The sequence below is a fragment of the Littorina saxatilis genome, linkage group LG12 (assembly GCF_037325665.1).
Source record: "Littorina saxatilis isolate snail1 linkage group LG12, US_GU_Lsax_2.0, whole genome shotgun sequence".
Taxonomy (NCBI): Eukaryota; Metazoa; Mollusca; class Gastropoda; order Littorinimorpha; family Littorinidae; genus Littorina; species Littorina saxatilis.
The window spans coordinates 74351431-74371647 of NC_090256.1; the positions used below are offsets into that span (position 1 = coordinate 74351431).

Genomic DNA, 20217 nt, shown 5'->3' on the forward strand with positions numbered 1-20217 from the left:
ATTTGGTTCCACCTCAGCTATTTTGGTTCCACCTCAGCTACCCGGGCCCCCATACCGACACGCCAAAGCCAAAGTTCTCGGTGGATCTTTTTCAAATTTGGACACCGTATTCAGCTACACCCCGGACACAATATCATCGATGAGATATTTCAACACGTGCTCTCAGCGCGCAGCGCTGAATCGATTTTGGTTTTTGTGTTCATTTCACCATTATAAGTAACTCTTCCTTATCTTCTCATATTCTCCAGGTTTTCAGCGTTTACCTCCCTTCCTTCGTATGGTGCACTATAGTGTGAGTGGAGCGTCTTCGGATATTCCCGGCGTTCTGTTACTGTTACTATTTTTAGAAGGTCAACGCAGTGTCCAGAACGTAAATTGGACCCGTAAATTATCCTCACTGTAAAAGTGCAAAGGTCGAATCAATTTATAGCCACGCGAAAAATACACTGTCATCTATCTCTCTATAGATACGGCTTCTCTGTGTTTTTGTGTGTGTGTGTGTGTGTGTGTGTGTGTGTCTCTATGTGAGCAACACCTGTGCATTGTTCAGTTCTGTTTGTGATGTGGTCTGGCGGCTTTTGTGTAAATTTATGTACTGGCCTTCCTTTGAGAAGCCATAACTTGCGAGAGTTCTGAGTTCTGAGTTCTGAGTTCTGCTCAGTCCTGTTTGAGTGGAGTTCGCCTCCAAAGGTGATTAACACGGTTACATTCGTCGACAAGGATGGGACTCGATATGGTCAGGAATGGCATTATGGCCACTGAATCATTTTCGTGCTGTTCCCATTCCACGAATCTGGGAGGGACCTAAGCTTGGCGGGTCCATTGTTCGGACCCGGCGAAGCCGGCGTACGGCTCTAAGTACTTCTTCCCGGCGAAGCCGGCTACCCGGCGAAGCGGGTATTCATTCTAGTTCTAGCAATATATAACGTAACAATAAACTTACAACAACACATCAACCAATTATGGACAATACCATAGCTGCAGTTTTCCAATACGAAAGGCATCAAGTCATATACTATTTGATGAAAATGATCTTGACATTTTGAACTGTGAATCCCGATACAAGTGGCAAACCATTTGAAATGAATCTAGGTGCACGTCGCGTGACAGGTGACTATCCGGCCTTTTAACTGCACTGAGGGCTAACATATCCCGCTATATTTCATGAAAATGTTGATTCCATTAAAATGTATACATTGTGATTCTAACCGCAATTGGGTGGGGAGGGGGGGGGGGGGGGTTGTTGGCTTCGTTGTTGAAGGAGGAAATAAAAACTTTTATTTAGGGTTGGATTCGGAGGAGCAGCGACATCGGCTTGGTCGTGTCAATGTCACGTGATGGGTTTTTTCCCGTAATTATAGTGAATGCATGATTTACAAGAGAGAAAAAAAGAACGCAACGTGTACTGTGTGAAAGTAGGGCGTGTCAAAGGTGCAATGTTGACATCCTGAGTGCCGACGAAGAAGAGCGTTGTTGTGGTTGTCGAGGTCTGAGTATTGTTTAACACAGCGCGACCTGACCGTTTTCCTTATTTTACGTGCTCGTACACTGTGGCCCACTCCCCCCACCCCCCACTCTCTTCGGCATCCTCCTTCACTGCAGATCCTTGACAGAAACCCTCGTCGGAAGTCCTCTACCCTGAAACCAAAATTATTTGATCGTGTATAAACATGCAGCGTGCACGCACAAACACACACATATATACGCTCACACACACACTCGCGCGCGCACACACACATATATATATATATACGCGCACACACACACAAACACACGCACACAGATGTAAAATGTGCCTTTTGTGTTGATCTTTCATTAGTAAAAGTAGTAATCAAGGATATGTGGTTCTCAGCTGAAGATTTTCTTTTTGTATTCGTATTCTTCTTCTTCTTCGTTCGTGGGCTGAAACTCCCACGTACACTCGTGTTTTTGCACGAGTGGAATTTTTACGTGTATGACCGTTTTTACCCCGCCATTTAGGCAGCCATACGCCGCTTTCGGAGGAAGCATGCTGTGTTTCTATAACCCACCGAACTCTGACATGGATTACAGGATCTTTTCCGTGCGCACTTGGTCTTGTGCTTGCGTGTACACACGAAGGGGGATAAGCCACTAGCAGGTCTGCACATAAGTTGACCTGGGAGATCGGAAAAATCTCCACACTTAACCCACCAAGGCGGCCGCGGGATTCGAATCCTCGACCTTCCGATTAAGAGGCCGACGTCTTACCACCCCGCCACAGCGCCCGTCTGTATTCGTATTAAGAAGTTGAGGTATGCTATTTTTGTACCTTTTTGTGAATTAGTTTTTCTTAGCCCTTTCTTTGCCTTGGTTACAAAGGAATGATTTTGTGAAATGAAGTTTACAAGGACGGTAGCTGTAGCTATAGCAAAAGTTGGGGCTGAACGGGGGTGTGTGTGTGTGTGTGTGGGGGGGGGGGGGGGGGTGGGGGGATGGGGGTTGTACCACTTTTACTTCAAAGCCGGGCTGGAAGAATAAAAAGTTTATGTGCGGTATTAAAAACTGGGTCAGGTCACTTCGCTTTCTTGAGTCTTCACCCACTCAGAACTGTTCACTTACTCCGCAGCAACCTACAGTAAATAGCGCGAACAGTGCTGGTTCACAGCACACAACCGCGCTTTTCTTCAAACGTTCCACCCACCTGTTGCATGACTTCCTGTTTACGGAAGGAATGAAACCAGTTGTGGTGGTGACTGCCGTGGTTTTACCGTCGATTTATTGTTTAATTAATTTCCCCCGCCCTTCTTCTCGTAGTGTAGAAAGAGCGGATTGTTCCGATCAAAGGCAGTTTAGTGGTTTTGATGTATTCCCTTCCCGTCCCTATAACAAACAACGTCAGTGTGTCCCACGCTCTGTAGTGTCTGGGCTCAAAGAGAATGGTGGCAGGGAAGTTACTGGAAGTACCTGTGTGTTGTCTGCATGGTAATTGCTCTATCTGACGCCTGCTTGATTACTAATTTGGCGAGTTCAAGAAGCAAAGGCAAAGAGCTTTCCCTTACGGTGGTGAAAGGTGTTTGGTTAGACTAAAGTTTGTTGATCGCACCCATCCTCTTCGATCTTTGATTGGCTTTCACTTTTGGAGATTTGGAAATGTACACCCCTTTACCCCTTTGCCCTTTTCTCTATCCCCATCTCCTCACCCATGCGACCTCCTCCTGCCACCCGCCACCCGCTCCCCTCCACTGCCGGAAATTATGCTTCTGAAATTGTTTAGCATGATTGCGATGAATATTGAAACCTGCGTAATTACCCGTTTCGTAGCGATCTTTCGATTCAACATTGTAGAAATGTATCCATAGGCTAGAATAGTTATTTCTCTCTCTTTTGAACGACGACAAAGCACGACACACAGAAAGGTTTGCACGGAGTAAAGATTGGTCCATCGTGGATATTATTGATCTAAGGGACAGTACTCGTCTTTTTTACGTTACCTGTCCCAGGCTGCTCATGAGTTGGTGACACTACCCGACAATCTGCCCCCGATGGCGCAGTGTGCGGCACGGATCGGCCTTTGCCATTAACCTTATTCCCAGTTTGTTTCATGGATTCTAAGCGAATACAGAAAAAACAGTATATATACCTTGGGGATAATATCTGCGACTGACACCTTGTTCACTTCAACATGATTTTATTTACTTCCACTTGCAACGGACAGTCAGTTTGAATCTGAAGATCAGTTAAATCCACCAATTAAATTACATATCTTACCCAACTCACATATAGCAATTAACCCTAGTTCAGTGCTTAGCAACGCTGTATACGTCCCCTTGGTAACAAGGGAAGCAACTCTAAAAAAGAGTGACCTATCCCATAATGCCAGACTAACTTCCTGTCTGACTTCCGTTTGCCGCCATTTGCATCATTCCAAAACCCAGCGGTCAGCTAGCTGGTCGCAGTGCTGTATGCTCCGGCTGATTTCTTCAGCCTTGATACTTGGTCTCCGGACTGGGGTCTTTCTCCTTGGTTTCTTCTTGTTGTCTTGTCTTCGCGACTATGTGAGGTGAGATCGTTTTGATTTTTCGTTGATTTTGTGGGCGTTTTGTGGCCTTGTTGACTTGTGAAATTTTTCTTCAAAAATTTTTTCGTGAGTTGTTTTGGCCATGGCGGATAGCGTCAAGAAGAGGCAGTCTTCTAAGCCGGTAGCTGCTGAGTCTACCCCACCTAGAGAAACGCCTCGTAAAGCTAAACAGACGGGACAGTCTGTCGTTCCGGTGTTAGAATCTTTATCGAATAAAAACGGTGAAAATGTTGTTGACATGCCCTCTGCTTCCATTTTGCCCGGAAAACCGGCAGATAAGATTGTTCATGTTGATAAGCCGGTTAAAGTGGCTCCTGTTGCTGTGAATCTCGGGCTTGCGTCTGCGGACGTGGCCACTTTGCTTCTCTCCCTTAGTTCACAGATTTCGTCTTTGGCTGAAGAAGTAGCGTCGACGAAAGCGGAGCTGCGTGCCCTGCCGGGGGGCGTGGCTGGGGTGGCCTCTCTGGCTAGGGTGCTTCCTTCGCCTACGGCTACGGTTACTCGAGCTGACGTGCATGCGATGCAGGATATGGATGGTGGTCTTACGGTTCCGGCGAGCGTTCCGTCGTCTGGTGTGGCACGTCGTTCTGAAGGTATGTCTGCTGCATTAGTAACTGGGTTCTCCGGTGAAAGTGCAGCGCGTTGCCAAGAGGAAGTAACCCCTGCCGTTGGCTATATGGGTGAAAGTTCCGATACCTGTGCTGGCCAATTCCGCCATGGCGGTCGGTCAGTGCGGGGTACGAACCTTGGTGAGCGAACGGAAGTGTTAGTACAGTCAGCCATGTCCCAAGTCTATGGTCAGAATGTACAGCTTTCGCTTCCGCCCGGGGGGCAGGAAGGGGACAGTCGTGCCGGCTCCTTACTTGACTATGACAGTCAGGGGGGGGACCGGTTTCCCGATTGCACGGAGGTGCAGGAGGACTGTCCTGATGATGGTGCGTCCGCAGTGGCGGAGAGCTTGGAGGTCAAACTGCCCTTTAAGCTGGCTAATGCAGTGGCTCTGGCTGCGGAAACGGCCTCGAGGTACTTCAAGGAAGGGGTGGTTCAGCCTAAGTCTCATGAGGTACCACCTCCTTCAGCGTTTGAAGACTTCCGTGGTGTGAGGGAGAAGAAGCGTGACTTTCGGTTCCTTGAATCGCCGTCAGTGGCTTTTCATATGGCCAAGGTTTTGAAGAAGTCTTCTCAGTCTATGTCTCAGGCTCCTTCAGTACCGTTGTTGGTACAACATGGGGATGCTCCTGATTCAGCTAAGCCATGGTTGGCTCAGCCTGGTCAACTTTTGTTTAGGTCTGCGGGGTTTCGCAACTTCAAGTTGAGTCCACCGCAGGTCAATTTGGTGGAGACTTTTTCTCTTCCGGGGGCTTCCCTTCCGATCACGCCGGATCTGGCTTCCCTTAGAGAGGACGGCTACAGTAGGGACAGAGCTGTCCCCTATACTGAGGCCGCCTTGGTTGCTTTGGAGGAGACGGGTAGATCTCTTTTGGAGTTGGCCTCTGTTTCAGAGTCCCTTCAGAGATCTTTATCGCGGTCGATCGCGTCGTCTCTCGACCCGTTTGAGTTTAGGTTTGACGCGTCATCTGAAGATGTGACGGTTCTTTTGGCGACTCTGGCGAGAGTTTCTCAAGAACAGATGGGTTTATCTGCCAAGCTGTACACGCATGCGGTGCATTCTCGCAGATCTGCGTTTCTCGCAGGGTCGAAGATCAGAGGCAAAGGGACTATTGATAGTCTGAAGTCTTCTCCGTTTGAGCTTCTCCGTGCTCTTTTGGGCAGTGAGTCTCTTGAGGCTCTCCAGAAGGAGACACAAGACGCTAGAGACTTGGCTATCGCAAGGATTGCCCATCAGGGTTTCCAAAAGCCACAGAAACAGCCTCAGACTCAGGGCAAGCCTCAGTCTTCCTCTTTTGGGGGAGGCAAGGCACAGAGTCAAAGTTCTTCCTCTCGGGGTAGGGGGCGCGGAGCGCCTTACCAGAAGAGGGGTTCCTTTGGTGGTTCTCGGGGGTCGGGGCGTAAGCCTCACCCCCAATGATGTCCTCCCGAACATGTTGTCCCGGTAGCCCCCACCTTTGTGGTGGCGGGCGGCCCCTCCAGGGCCTTCGCTGCCTGGACTCGCTTGGTGTCCAGCCAGTGGATTTTGGGGATAATAGGTTCGGGATTCCGGCTGCTCTGGGCAGAGGAGAAGGCTCCTTTGTCCAGGGTACCTCCTCTTTTTCGGGGCCCGCGGGATCCGAAGGCTTGGCAGGCCGTTCAGGGGGAAGTGACCTCCCTCTTGTGCAAGGAGGCTATAGAGGAGGTGGTCGATCAGGAATCTCCAGGGTTTTACGGCAGGTTGTTTGTTGTCCCCAAGGCATCGGGGGCTTGGAGGCCTGTTCTGGACCTTTCAACGTTAAACAAGTTTCTTCGGGTTGTAAGGTTCTCGATGGAGACTCCTGCCACAGTAAGAGAGGCGTTGAGGCCGGGGGACTGGGTCACGTCAATCGATTTGACAGACGCCTATTTTCATGTTCTCATGAGGCCAGTAGACAGGAATTGGCTGCGGTTTTGCTGGGGGGAGAAGGTGTTTCAGTTTCGGGCACTGCCTTTCGGCCTTTCACTCTCCCCCTGGATCTTTACGATGGTCGTGCGTCAGCTTTGCGCCCTTGTGAGACAAGAGGGCGTTCGGCTGAGAGCTTATCTAGACGACTGGTTGATCGTACATCAGGATCAGAGCGGGTGCAGAGCTCATACACAGAGAGTGCTCAGTCTGGCTTGTCGTCTCGGGTTCACAGTCAATCTGGGGAAATCAGAGCTGGAACCGTCCCAGAACTTTACGTATCTAGGCATGGAGTTCGATACGGTGGCTTGGTTGGTACGCCCTTCTCAGAAGCGAATAGACAAGCTTCGGGCGTTGATTCGGGAACTTTACGGAAAGAAGCAGGCCTCGGCTCGGGAATTGCATTCCCTGTTGGGTCAGATGGAATCTATGGCTCCGCTGGTGCCTCTGGGCAGAGTGCACAAGAGGCCTCTTCAGGCAGATTTGGGGTCTCGATGGAATCAGACAACTCAGGACTGGAATGTCCAAATAGAGTTGGGGGAGTGGTTCATTCTTTCCACGGAGGTATGGCTTCTTCCCTGGGTGTCGCAGGGTGTCCCCATAGTTCCTCCGGTTCCGGCACACGATCTGGTAACGGACGCTTCTCAGGTGGGCTGGGGCGCTCATCTGGCAGATCGGACAGCTTCAGGTCTCTGGGACGACGAACAGGTTGCGAGTCACATAAATGTTCTGGAATTGGAGGCTGTTGCCCTGGGGCTTCAGGCTTTTCTTCCTCTGCTGACGGACAGTCATGTCAAGGTTCATACGGACAATATGACGGTGGCTGCGTACTTAAACCGGCAGGGCGGGACTCACTCGCAGAGGTTGTCCGTCAGGGCATGTCAGTTGCTGGTTTGGTGCGACACACATCGCATCCACTTGTCAGCGAGGTACCTGAGGGGCTCGCTGAATGTTCTAGCAGACTCCTTAAGCAGGGGAGACAAGGTGGTGCAGTCCGAATGGACTCTGGCCCACCAGTCTCTGGATCGCCTGTGGGCGCACGTGATCAAACCTCCGATAGATCTGTTTGCAACGAGGTTCTCATCGAGACTCCCGTTGTTTGTCTCTCCGTTTCCGGATCCTCAGGCATGGGCGGTAGACGCCTTAAGCCTGGATTGGTCGAATCTGATGGCGTACGCCTTTCCCCCTTTCTGCCTGCTGGGCAAGGTAATGCGAAAAGTAGACTTGGAAAGGCCAGCTCTTGTCCTGGTGGCCCCTCTCTGGCCAAGTCAACATTGGTACCCAGATCTGGTACGTCTGGCGGTTCGGCCTCCCATTCCGCTAGCAGTAAGAAGAGGCGAACTAGTACAGCCACGGTCAGGCATTCAGCATCTAGACCCTCAAGCTCTACAGCTTCACGGTTGGATATTGTGCGAGTCTCTTTGCGTCGGGCAGGGGCTTCCGACTCAACCTTGAAGTTAGTGCAACAAGCGCACAGGGAGTCTACAAATTCTGTTTACTCCTCACATTGGGCGGCATGGCTGAAGTGGTGTACGGAGAAGGGAGTTGATCCTTTAGCTCCTAGATCTATGCAAGTGGCGAACCATTTGTCCTGGTTGGCTGGGCAGGGGGCTTCTCCGTCCTCGTTGCGTGTGAGACGATCGGCTATATCGTCAACACTGAGACAGATCGGGCACAAGATCAGTTTAGATGGTGTTATAGCGAGCGTCATCAAGGGTGCCTCCCTTGAGTCAGCTCATTGTAAAGCGCAGCTCCCGGCTTGGGATCTGTTTTTAGTTTTGAGGTTTCTAGCCTCTGATGTTTTTGAGCCTTTTCAGTCGGCTAGTTTAGCTAATGTGACTAAAAAGACTTTGCTGTTGGTTTTGCTTGCTTCGGCAAGGCGCGGCAGTGAGGTTCATGCTCTGTCGGGCCTTGCGAAGGATATTTCTTTAGAGAGAGATGGATCTTATTCACTTAAATTCATTCCTGGGTTTTTAGCTAAGAACCAAAAGCCGGGGCAATCGTCGCCGGTTATTCGCATTCCCCCCTTGAGTAATGTTCTTGCTCCTGGAGATCCTGATATATGTAACTGTCCGGTTAGGGCACTCAGCAGCTACTTGGCTAGGACTTTGTCTATTCGCTCGGAAACGCAAAAGTTACTGTTTATTTCCCTCAACACAGTCCGAGGTAAAGACATAGCAAAAGTAACCTTGGCGAAGTGGGTCTCCACGACGATACGTCATGCTTACGCCTGGTGGCAAAAGCAGTCGGGGGATACCAGGGCAGTGTTGCCCTTGACAGCGGCGAGAGCCCATGAAGCTAGAGCCTGGGCCTCTTCTTTGGCTGTGCTGCGTTCGGGTCGCCTTTCAGAGGTCCTCGAAGCAGCTTACTGGCGCTCGGAGGATATTTTCATAAATTTTTATCTCCGGGATGTGGCTGGACTGCGCCAGGATGGCTCTTCTGCTTTGCCTTCGTTGGTAGCAGCAGGGCAAGTTCTTCATCATTAATGTGGTAAGTACCCTCCTCCTATAGTAGCAATCTGCTATATGTGAGTTGGGTAAGATATGTAATTTAATTAAAAATTTTAGTAATAAATTTTCATTTGATTAATATACTTACCCAACTCACATCGTTTATTCCCTCCCTCCTCCCCGCTGTGGGTGTGGTTGGGTCTAAAAAAGTAGTGAGTTGGGCTGAGTTTCGGAATGATGCAAATGGCGGCAAACGGAAGTCAGACAGGAAGTTAGTCTGGCATTATGGGATAGGTCACTCTTTTTTAGAGTTGCTTCCCTTGTTACCAAGGGGACGTATACAGCGTTGCTAAGCACTGAACTAGGGTTAATTGCTATATGTGAGTTGGGTAAGTATATTAATCAAATGAAAATTTATTACTAAAATTTTTAAATTGTTTTGAGACACTGGCTAGCTATGGATCTCTTACTGATAGGCTTACAATGGGTTTATTAGAAGGGGAGGGGGGAGGGTCCCGCTCTCTTTTTCTCCCTGTACAATATTCCCGCTCTGCTAATTTGGTGGGGATAAACTGACGTGAAGTTATGTATACCAAACTTTATTTTAGTGATTCCCATGCATTTAGTCTAATGAAGAAGAGTAGCATAAGATTATTGATACAACCGGCATGATTGTGAAAGTATATTTTATGATATATAATACCTACCCCACCAAACTTACCCCACGTGCTCTCCCAACGCTGTTGAAAGGGCAACAGATTTATATTGATTGTGTGTGTGTGTGTGTGTGTGTGTGTGTGTGTGTGTGTGTGTGTGTGTGTGTGTGTACGTGTGTGTGTACGTGTGTGTGTACGTGTGTGTGTGTGTGTGTGTTGCACGAACTCTAACAGGGCAAAGTGATGGTCAGTTGGCCTGTGATTGACAGCCTCCGTGGTCATTCCATTAGACGTCTACGTGCCTGGCTCCACCCGGTCCATGGCATCAAAGATGGCATCCTCAGGCACAGCAGGGTGGCTTGCACTGGAGTCTCTGACCGCTCTCTGCCCTCTTCTTTGGATGAGGAGTTGCAGCAAAGATATTCCAGGCTACGCTAACATGCAGTAGTTTATACCAAACTTTCTCCAGAAGTGTGATCGCAAATGTAAACTTGACATAAATACTTGTGCTTGTTAAAGAGCATAAAGGGGACTTTTAAAGACGAATTTCACGCATTCTTTTTTTTAAATTTCTGTCTTCGTGTCCACACACACACACATACACACACACACACACACACACACACACACACACACACACACACACACACACACACACACACACACACACACACACACACACACACACACACACACACACACACACACACACATGTGTATGTACACACACTTGCTACTAGTCGTCCTGTTCTCTGTATTTCAATGTTCAGATTCCAAATCCATGCCATGATACGTGTGTGTGTGTGTGTGTGTGTGTGTAGCTTGCAGTGACCTGAACATTCGCAACGCTCTTCTCAATCTATTACCTTTCTACAGAAGCGTGGTCCTCCAATACACATGTAGCTCAATACTTGAACACTTCTCCCCGCCAAAACAACATGGACTGAAGATGTTTCACGCATATCTTTTCTGTGAACGCATCTATGAAAACGAGCTTTCGTTTATTTCAGTACTTCTGTCGTTGTAGATTCAGGTGTTATTTTTGTCAAGACCAAAGTGGTTCATCGGTATTGAAGCAAAGATCTTGTAGGCTACAAGATATTTGCCGATTGAAACCCATGCCGCAGAGTGTCACAACTTCGGAACCAAAATAAAAACAAGTCGCGTAAGGCGAAATTACTACATTTAGTCAAGCTGTGGAGCTCACAGAATGAAACTGAACGCACTGCATTTTTTCACAATGACCGTAGTCCGCCGCTAGTGCAAAAGGCAGTGAAAGTGACGAGCCTGTTCAGCGCGGTAGCGGTTGTGCTGTGCTGCATAGCACGCTTTACTGTACCTCTCTTCGTTTATAACTTTCTGAGCGTGTTTTTAATTCAAACATATCATATCTATATGTTTTTGGAATCAGGAACCGACAAGGAATAGGATGAAATTGTTTTTAAAACGATTTCTGAAATTTAATTTTAATCATAATTTTTATATTTTTAATTTTCAGAGCTTGTTTTTAATCCGAATATAACATTTTTATATGTTTTTGGAATCAGAACATGATGAAGAATAAAATAAAAGTAATTTTGGATCGTTTTATAAAAAAATAATTTTAATTACAATTTTCAGATTTTTAATGACCAAAGTCATCAATTAATCTTTAAGCCTCCATGCTGAAATACAATACCGAAGTCCGGCCTTCGTCGAAGATTGCTTGGCCAAAATTTCAATCAATTTGATTGAAAAATGAAGGTGTGACAGTGCCGCCTCAACTTATACAAAAAGCCGGATATGACGTCATTAAAGACATTTATCGAAAAAATGAAGAAAAAAAAACATCGGGGGATTTCATACCCAGGAACTCTCATGTAAAATTTCATAAAGATCGGTCCAGTAGTTTAGTCTGAATCGCTCTACACACACACACACAAATTTGTTACGGATTGTTTTAGCATTGTATAATGCATTATTTGTTGTTTGTTGTGTCAATAACTTTACTGGTTCATGACAATAAACATTATTCTATTCTATTCTATTCTATTCTATTCTATTCTATTCTATTCACACACACACACACACACACACACATAGGTGGTTTTACAGTCATTTGGGGTCGGCTGTGTATCAAAATGCCATCTTGCTCAAAACACAGGCATTTGGGGTCTCTTTTGTTTTAAGTGTTAGAAAGTTTCTTAAAACTTCAATGAGCGTTAAATGCCATTTTAAAGTGTGAAAACTCATTTCAGGAGGTTATTACATAAAATGCAACCTCCAGCGTGATTTTTAGAAAAACAGACATTTGGGGACGATGTTTGCTGTACAGCAGTGAAATGGGGACGTATGTGTACACAAAGTGCAGAGCTAGAATTACGTTATCGGTGCTATGAATGTTTTAGGTGTTAGAAAGTTTGTTAAAACTTCAATGAGCGTTAAATGCCATTCTAAAGTGTCAAAACTCATTTCAGGAGGTTATTACATAAAATGCAACCTCCAGCGTGATTTTTTAGAAACAAACAGGTATTTGGGGACGATGTTTGCTGTACAGCAGTGAAATGGGGACGTCCAAAAGTGCAGAGCTCCCGCAGAGCTATATGAATGGTTTCATCACATACATGGCGCTAGGCGACATATGTTGTGAAAAATTTTACAAATCACGTTTTTGCGCCCGATATTTTCTTGTCATCTCCAAAGTCAAGGGACAAACACGAAATTCCTTGACTTTTGGGGTAGCGCGACTCTGTTAATTTTAAGAATTAAAAAAAAAAAAAATTCATTACTAGGATGTCCCATCGTTGGGAAATTCCGGTCGCTTCCTCCGAGTGGAAAGCTAGCAGTGACAGAGTCGCACTACCCCAAGTCAAGGGATCTATTAGTCCTGTTTCGCCGTTATCCCAATTCGCCCCCATCCCATTTTGGCGACATTTCTCAGGCCAAGTGTCATTTTACCACCATATCATGTACCATTAGCTCCACATCCCATTTTGGCGCAATCCCGTTTCGCCGTTAGCCCATTTCGCCCCCATCCCATTTTTGCGACATTTTACAGGCCAAGTGTCATTTTACCACCATGTCATGTACCATTAGCTCCACGTCCCATTTTGACGCAATCCCGTTTGGCCGTTATCCCATTTTGCCCCCATCCCATTTTTGCGACATTTCATAGGTTATGTGTCATTTTACATGCCATTCTAAAGTGTCAAAACTCATTTCAGGAGGTTATTACATAAAATGCAACCTCCAGCGTGATTTTTTAGAAACAAACAGGTATTTGGGGACGATGTTTGCTGTACAGCAGTGAAATGGGGACGTCCAAAAGTGCAGAGCTCCCGCAGAGCTATATGAATGGTTTCATCACATACATGGCGCTAGGCGACATATGTTGTGAAAAATTTTACAAATCACGTTTTTGCGCCCGATATTTTCTTGTCATCTCCAAAGTCAAGGGACAAACACGAAATTCCTTGACTTTTGGGGTAGCGCGACTCTGTTAATTTTAAGAATTAAAAAAAAAAAAAAATTCATTACTAGGATGCCCCATCGTTGGGAAATTCCGGTCGCTTCCTCCGAGTGGAAAGCTAGCAGTGACAGAGTCGCACTACCCCAAGTCAAGGGATCTATTAGTCCTGTTTCGCCGTTATCCCAATTCGCCCCCATACCATTTTGGCGACATTTCTCAGGCCAAGTGTCATTTTACCACCATATCATGTACCATTAGCTCCACATCCCATTTTGGCGCAATCCCGTTTCGCCGTTAACCCATTTCGCCCCATCCCATTTTGGCGACATTTTACAGGCCAAGTGTCATTTTACCACCATGTCATGTACCATTAGCTCCACGTCCCATTTTGGCGCAATCCCGTTTGGCCGTTAGCCCATTTCGCCCCCATCCCATTTTTGCGACATTTTACAGGCCAAGTGTCATTTTACCACCATGTCATGTACCATTAGCTCCACGTCCCATTTTGGCGCAATCCCGTTTGGCCGTTATCCCATTTTGCCCCCATCCCATTTTTGCGACATTTCATAGGCCATGTGTCATTTTACATGCCATTCTAAAGTGTCAAAACTCATTTCAGGAGGTTATTACATAAAATGCAACCTCCAGCGTGATTTTTTAGAAACAAACAGGTATTTGGGGACGATGTTTGCTGTACAGCAGTGAAATGGGGACGTCCAAAAGTGCAGAGCTCCCGCAGAGCTATATGAATGGTTTCATCACATACATGGCGCTAGGCGACATATATTGTGAAAAATTTTACAAATCACGTTTTTGCGCCCGATATTTTCTTGTCATCTCCAAAGTCAAGGGACAAACACGAAATTCCTTGACTTTTGGGGTAGCGCGACTCTGTTAATTTTAGGAATTAAAAAAAAAAAATTCATTACTAGGATGTCCCATCGTTGGGAAATTCCGGTCGCTTCCTCCGAGTGGAAAGCTAGCAGTGACAGAGTCGCACTACCCCAAGTCAAGGGATCTATTAGTCCTGTTTCGCCGTTATCCCAATTCGCCCCCATCCCATTTTGGCGACATTTCTCAGGCCTAGTGTCATTTTACCACCATATCATGTACCAATAGCCCCACATCCTATTTTGGCGCAATCCCGTTTGGCCGTTAGCCCATTTCGCCCCCATCCCATTTTTGCGACATTTTACAGGCCAAGTGTCATTTTACCACCATGTCATGTACCATTAGCTCCACTTCCCATTTTGGCGCAATCCCGTTTCGCCGTTATCCCATTTTGCCCCCATCCCATTTTTGCGACATTTCATAGGCCATGTGTCATTTTACCACCGTGTCAAACCACTAGCGCCACATTCCATTTTGTCGCCATGCCGTTTTGCCGTCATCCCATTTCGCCGCCATCCCTATTTCGCGACATTTTGGATTGTGGCAAAAATGGAATTTGGGATGACGTGCTATTGTTATGACACGGTAGTAAAATGACGCTTGGCTTGTGAAATGTCGCGACAATGGGATGGGGGATAAATGGAATACGGTGAAACGGCATGGCGGCCAAATGGGATATGGTGTCAAAATGGGATGTCGCGCTATTGTTATGACATGTTAGTAAAATGCCCTGTCACGTAGTATCAATCCAAATTGGAAATCCATAGCATCATCATTATAATCATCCTCATCTCATTAATCATCCAAAATTATAAATTTTATAAAATGACGCTTGGCTTGTGAAATGTCGCGAAAATGGGATAGGGAAAAAAATGGGACGGCGGCAAAATGGGATTGCACCAAAATGGGATGTGGATCAGCCACTAGATTTCCAATTTTAAAGTCTTAGGTATGACCCGGTGTGACGTTTTCATCTTTCGCCGTGTTGATATTTCGATTTTCGGCCTCGTTGATCTAGTATAAACTCTACACTGAACAAAAAAAACACCCTTCGATAGTACTGATGAGCGACCTTGTGTACCTTACATTCATGGGGCCAAATTTGTCCAACCAATTATTTTATTTAACTTAGAAATTTGATTCATCCTAAAATGTTTCCCTTCTTACTCAAGGGACGTAACCACTCGGTACACGTTTTCGAAGAATTCGATTTTGGGAGTGAAATCTATTTAATTTCACAACCAATTTTTTTCACATGCAAGAAACTGACATGCTTTTCGTCCATAAATAATTTCTCTTCTTAATTTTACCAGGAAACAACATTTCGGTCTCGAGTAAATATCGAGGGGGAAATATGTACACAGGCGAAAGATGAAATCGTGACACCGGCCGATGTTCAAACCCACGACCTCCCGATCACGGGGCGGACGCCTTACCACTAAGCTAATCGTGCCGGTTTACCCTTGAGTGACAGACGGACAGACAAAAGAATATACAGACAGACCGTAATTAACACAAACACACACACTCAGCAGAGCAAAGCGGTATAACACACAAACTCAGCAGAGCAAGGCAGTATTACACACACAGACTCTGCAGAGCAACTAAGTCGGTGACACACAGACACAGTTATTTGGGGACGATGTTTGCTGTATAGCAGTGAAATGGGGACGTCCAAAAACCGATAGCTCTGCGCTGTGCTATGAATGGTTTCATCAGTTACATATGGCGCTAGGCGACATAAGAGTATTTCCAATCCAGTCAGTAGCTAGCATTCACGACCCTGACAACGGATGGTTTGAGTCTGATTTATGAGAATGAGAATGAGGGAGAGAGAGTTGTATTAAATTGAATTGAATTAAATTGAATTGAATTTATCTTTCTCTTAACACTGTAACAGAACAAGAAATGCTAAAATGTTTTTTTTTCCATCCCGCCCTCGCCCATTGAGTTGAAATAGAAGTTAACCACATTATGTTTGAAAATGTTCCAGTGCTTTATGTACAATAATGTTTCAATACAATCATAGTGTATTAACATTTTACCAGTATCAGCTGCAAAATAGAAGTAGTGCTTTACAAGTTTCGAAAGAGAAACAGCATGTAATGATACGTAAATGGTGTACAGCAGTGAATTGGGGACTGTTTCCCAAACAGCAGTCAGATGGGGTCTGGTTGTTGTACAGCAGTCATTTGGAGGCACAAGCTAAAACTGCTTCAGAGATGTGTGTTTTTCATTGGCTTTGATCTCCGCTGAGAGGGAGAGAGTCAGAAAGAGCGACATAGACAGATAGACAGAGACAGAGAGACAGACCGAGACAACAAAGGAGAGGTTAAGGACACCCCCTTACCCTTGAGTGACAGACGGACAGACAAAAGAATATACAGACAGACAGACCGTAATTAACACAAACACACTCAGCAGAGCAAAGCGGTATAACACAAACTCTGCAGCAAGGCAGTATTACACACACACACACACACACACTCTGCAGAGCAACTAAGTCGGTGACACACAGACACAGGTATTTGGGGACGATGTATGCTGTACAGCAGTGAAATGTGCTTGTTTGTTTGTTTGTTTGCTTCACGCCCAGCCGACCACGAAGGGCCATATCAGGGCGGTGCTGCTTTGACATATAACGTGCGCCACACACAAGACAGAAGTCGCAGCACAGGCTTCATGTCTCACCCAGTCACATTATTCTGACACCGGACCAACCAGTCCTAGCACTAACCCCATAATGCCAGACGCCAGGCGGAGCAGCCACTAGATTGCCAATTTTAAAGTCTTAGGTATGACCCGGCCGGGTTTCGAACCCACGACCTCCCGATCACGGGGCGGACGCCTTACCACTAGGCCACCGTGCCGGTATGGTTTGAGTCCTATTTATGAGAACGAGAATGAGGGAGAGATGATTGTATTGAATTGAATTGAATTAAATTGAATTGAATTGATCTTTATCTTAACACTGTAACAGAATAGGAAATGCTAAACTACTTTTTTTTTTCATCCCGCCCTCGCTCATTGAGGTGAAATAGAAGTTAACCACATTATGTTTGAAAATGTTTCCAGTGCATTATGTACAATAATGTTTTAATACAATCATAGAGTATTAACGTTTTACCAGTATCAGCTGCAAAATATAGTAGTAGTGCTTTACGAGTTTTGCAAGAGAAGCAGCATGTAATGATACGTAAATGTGATATAATACAACAGCGATCAAAGTTCAAGTCTGAAGGTAGGCTCTGAGAAGTGTAACCAGTGCATGCAAATCCTTGGCGATATGATTTATCTCAATAAGGTACAGTGTTCGTCGCACATCCGCAGGCTCCTCAATAAATGCCAGTCGTTCTGATTCATCATAACTCATGTCTGCTTTGTCCCTGAATAACGTCCAGTACAATGTTTCAGCTTTGGTACAATCGTAGGTGAACATGAAGTCATCTGATTTTGCAAGCAGCTGTTTGGATGAAGCATTGTACACCATTCTAATCACTTTCTTTCGTGTTCTGGGGTTCGTAGTAATTTCTAAAGCAAGTGCTTTTACTTCCCCTAGACTGTACTCCCTTTCCAAAGCATCCTTTTCAGCTTTAGTCAACTGCTTTTCCACTGGTTCCTCTGTATCACTCTCTGACGTAAAATATCTGTCCTTGTCACTGTCAGTGGCCACGCATGTGGAGTCAACGGATTGCTGCAAGGCAGGTTCCGTCAGCTTGGATGGAATGTGGCTCCGTGATTCACGTGCTTCAATGTTCACAACACAGCTTGCCTCGCTGTCAATGCGTTCGCCGGCGTGTAGTCTCATTTTCTGTTTGTGCCTAACGTCGGGAACTTTGTCGTACGTGTTTGTGTGAATTATGCCTGATGTTGTGCTGGCATGATTTCGCAGATGATCGATCAGCTGTATCAACAGAAGAAACGCATACCTCTTTGCTGTTAAATTGTTGGGATCATTGTCTGTCACGTCTGAGCTGCGAAGGGGTTTTGTTTACGTTGCGTTGACTAGCTCGGCAAATGGCGGCCTGTTGGTGTGCTGAGCAGTTGAAGTGTGACTGTGGCTCCTTCTCATTCTCCGGTGACTTTCCAGTACTTGACATAGTGGTCAGCTGGCAGGCCTGTCAAGGTAGCTTCCACAGCAGTTGGTAGTCCAACGACAGGCATTTTCTTCACTTGTTCAAGTAAATTGCTGGAGCGAAAAATGTGTGCTGCCGGAGGGACAGATAGAGAGAGAGAGAGAGAGAGAGAGAGAGAGAGAGAGAGAGAGAGAGAGACAATGACAATGACAATGACAATTCTTTATTTAACGAGGGTAGTAGATTAAGCAGTGGTCTGCTTTTTTACATCCAGCCCTCGCCCTAAAGAGGGACTAACTAAAAAAATGAAATAAAAAATACAAGATACAAATTAGAAAATAGATAACTAAAATTCTACATTTTAACAGATAACTAAAGTGAAAACACATTATACATATGTACACAAAATGCATTACATTGAGGTAAATTGCGAGTTGATTGATGTGAATTAAGTGGTATAGTGCAGCTTGCACTTTCTCAACATCATGCTCTAATCCATACATTACATTTTAAAGAAAATCAATCAAACAAGCAAGACATTGCCAAGATCATCACACATCTAAATACATGTAGTGGTTGGTTTGTAAGTCCCTTCATTCGAAAAGGGTTTGTGTACATTATACCAATAAAGAGGAGAGGGGCATGTTTAATACAAAAATTGTATTTGTAATTGTAGAGAGAGAGAGAGTGAGAGTTGGGGTAATTAAATAAGAAAGAAAGACAGAGACAGAGTGAGAGAGACGGACAAACAGACGGACAGACATACGGACAGACAGTAACCTGCGAGAGAGAGGAAGACAGACAGATAGGCACACAGTCAAAAACCGGGAAAAAAAATCATAGAAAGAGATAGAGATAAAAGACACAATTGCAACAGCTCTGCAGATTTCTTTCCTACGTGTTTGTTTAAAACAAATCTGACAGAGAAAGGAGAACAAAACAGAGAGAGAGTAGGAAAGAGAAAGTGTGTAAGAGAGAGAGAGAGAGAGAGAGAGAGAGAGAGAGAGAGAGAGAGAGAGAGAGAGAGAGAGAGGGGGGCGAGAGAGAGAACGGGAGAGAGAGATGACGATGATGATTTAACGTTGTTATACAATGAATAGGGTTAGAGGCTATCACGCAGCAAACTCTCCAAGAGAGGGAAATAAAGAGATATATCATCATCATCATCATCATCATCATCATCATCATCATCATCATCATCATCATCATCGACATCGGCATCGGTATTGGGATCAGCATCGTCACCTACATGTGTCTTTTCATGTTGTTTTTATATTTAGTCAAGTTTTGACTAAATATTTTAACATCGAGGGGGAATCGAAACGAGGGTATGGTGTATGTGTGTCTGTGTGTGTGTGTGTGTGTAGAGCGATTCAGACTAAACTACTGGACCGATCTTTATGAAATTTGACATGAGAGTTCCTGGGTATGATATCCCCGAACGTTTTTTTCATTTTTTTGATAAATGTCTTTGATGACGTCATATCCGGCTTTTCGTGAAAGTTGAGGCGGCACTGTCACGCCCTCATTTTTCAACCAAATTGGTTCAAATTTTGGTCAAGTAATCTTCGACGAAGCCCGGGGTTCGGTATTGCATTTCAGCGTGGTGGCTTAAAAATTAATTAATGACTTTGGTCATTAAAAATCTGAAAATTGTAAAAAAAAATAAAAATTTATAAAACGATCCAAATTTACGTTTATCTTATTCTCCATCATTTGCTGATTCCAAAAACATATAAATATGTTATATTCGGATTAAAAACAAGCTCTGAAAATTAAATATATAAAAATTATTATCAAAATTTTTTTTTCGAAATCGTTTTAAAAACACTTTCATCTTATTCCTTGTCGGTTCCTGATTCCAAAAACATATAGATATGATATGTTTGGATTAAAAACACGCTCAGAAAGTTAAAACGAAGAGAGGTACAGAAAAGCGTGCTATGCAGCATAGCGTAACCACTACCCCGCTCTTCTTGTCAATTTCACTGCCTATGCCGTGAGCGGTGGACCACGAGTATACGGTCTTGCTGCGTTGCATTGCGTTCAGTTTCATTCTGTGAGTTCGACAGCTACTTGACTAAATATTGTATTTTCGCCTTACGCGACTTGTTTTGTTTGTCG

The 20217-nt window shown here is 45.3% G+C and overlaps 1 protein-coding gene and 1 long non-coding RNA gene across 4 annotated transcripts in view; both read left to right on the forward strand.

The window, feature by feature from the left end:
• Positions 1 to 20217, forward strand: part of LOC138983240 (cytosolic purine 5'-nucleotidase-like) — a 248483-nt gene that overhangs the window by 43139 nt on the left and 185127 nt on the right. The window lies entirely within an intron of this gene.
• Positions 2464 to 10224, forward strand: LOC138983259 (uncharacterized). Its single transcript, XR_011461054.1, has 2 exons — positions 2464 to 2943; positions 9913 to 10224. It is a non-coding gene; the product is annotated as an uncharacterized lncRNA (long non-coding RNA).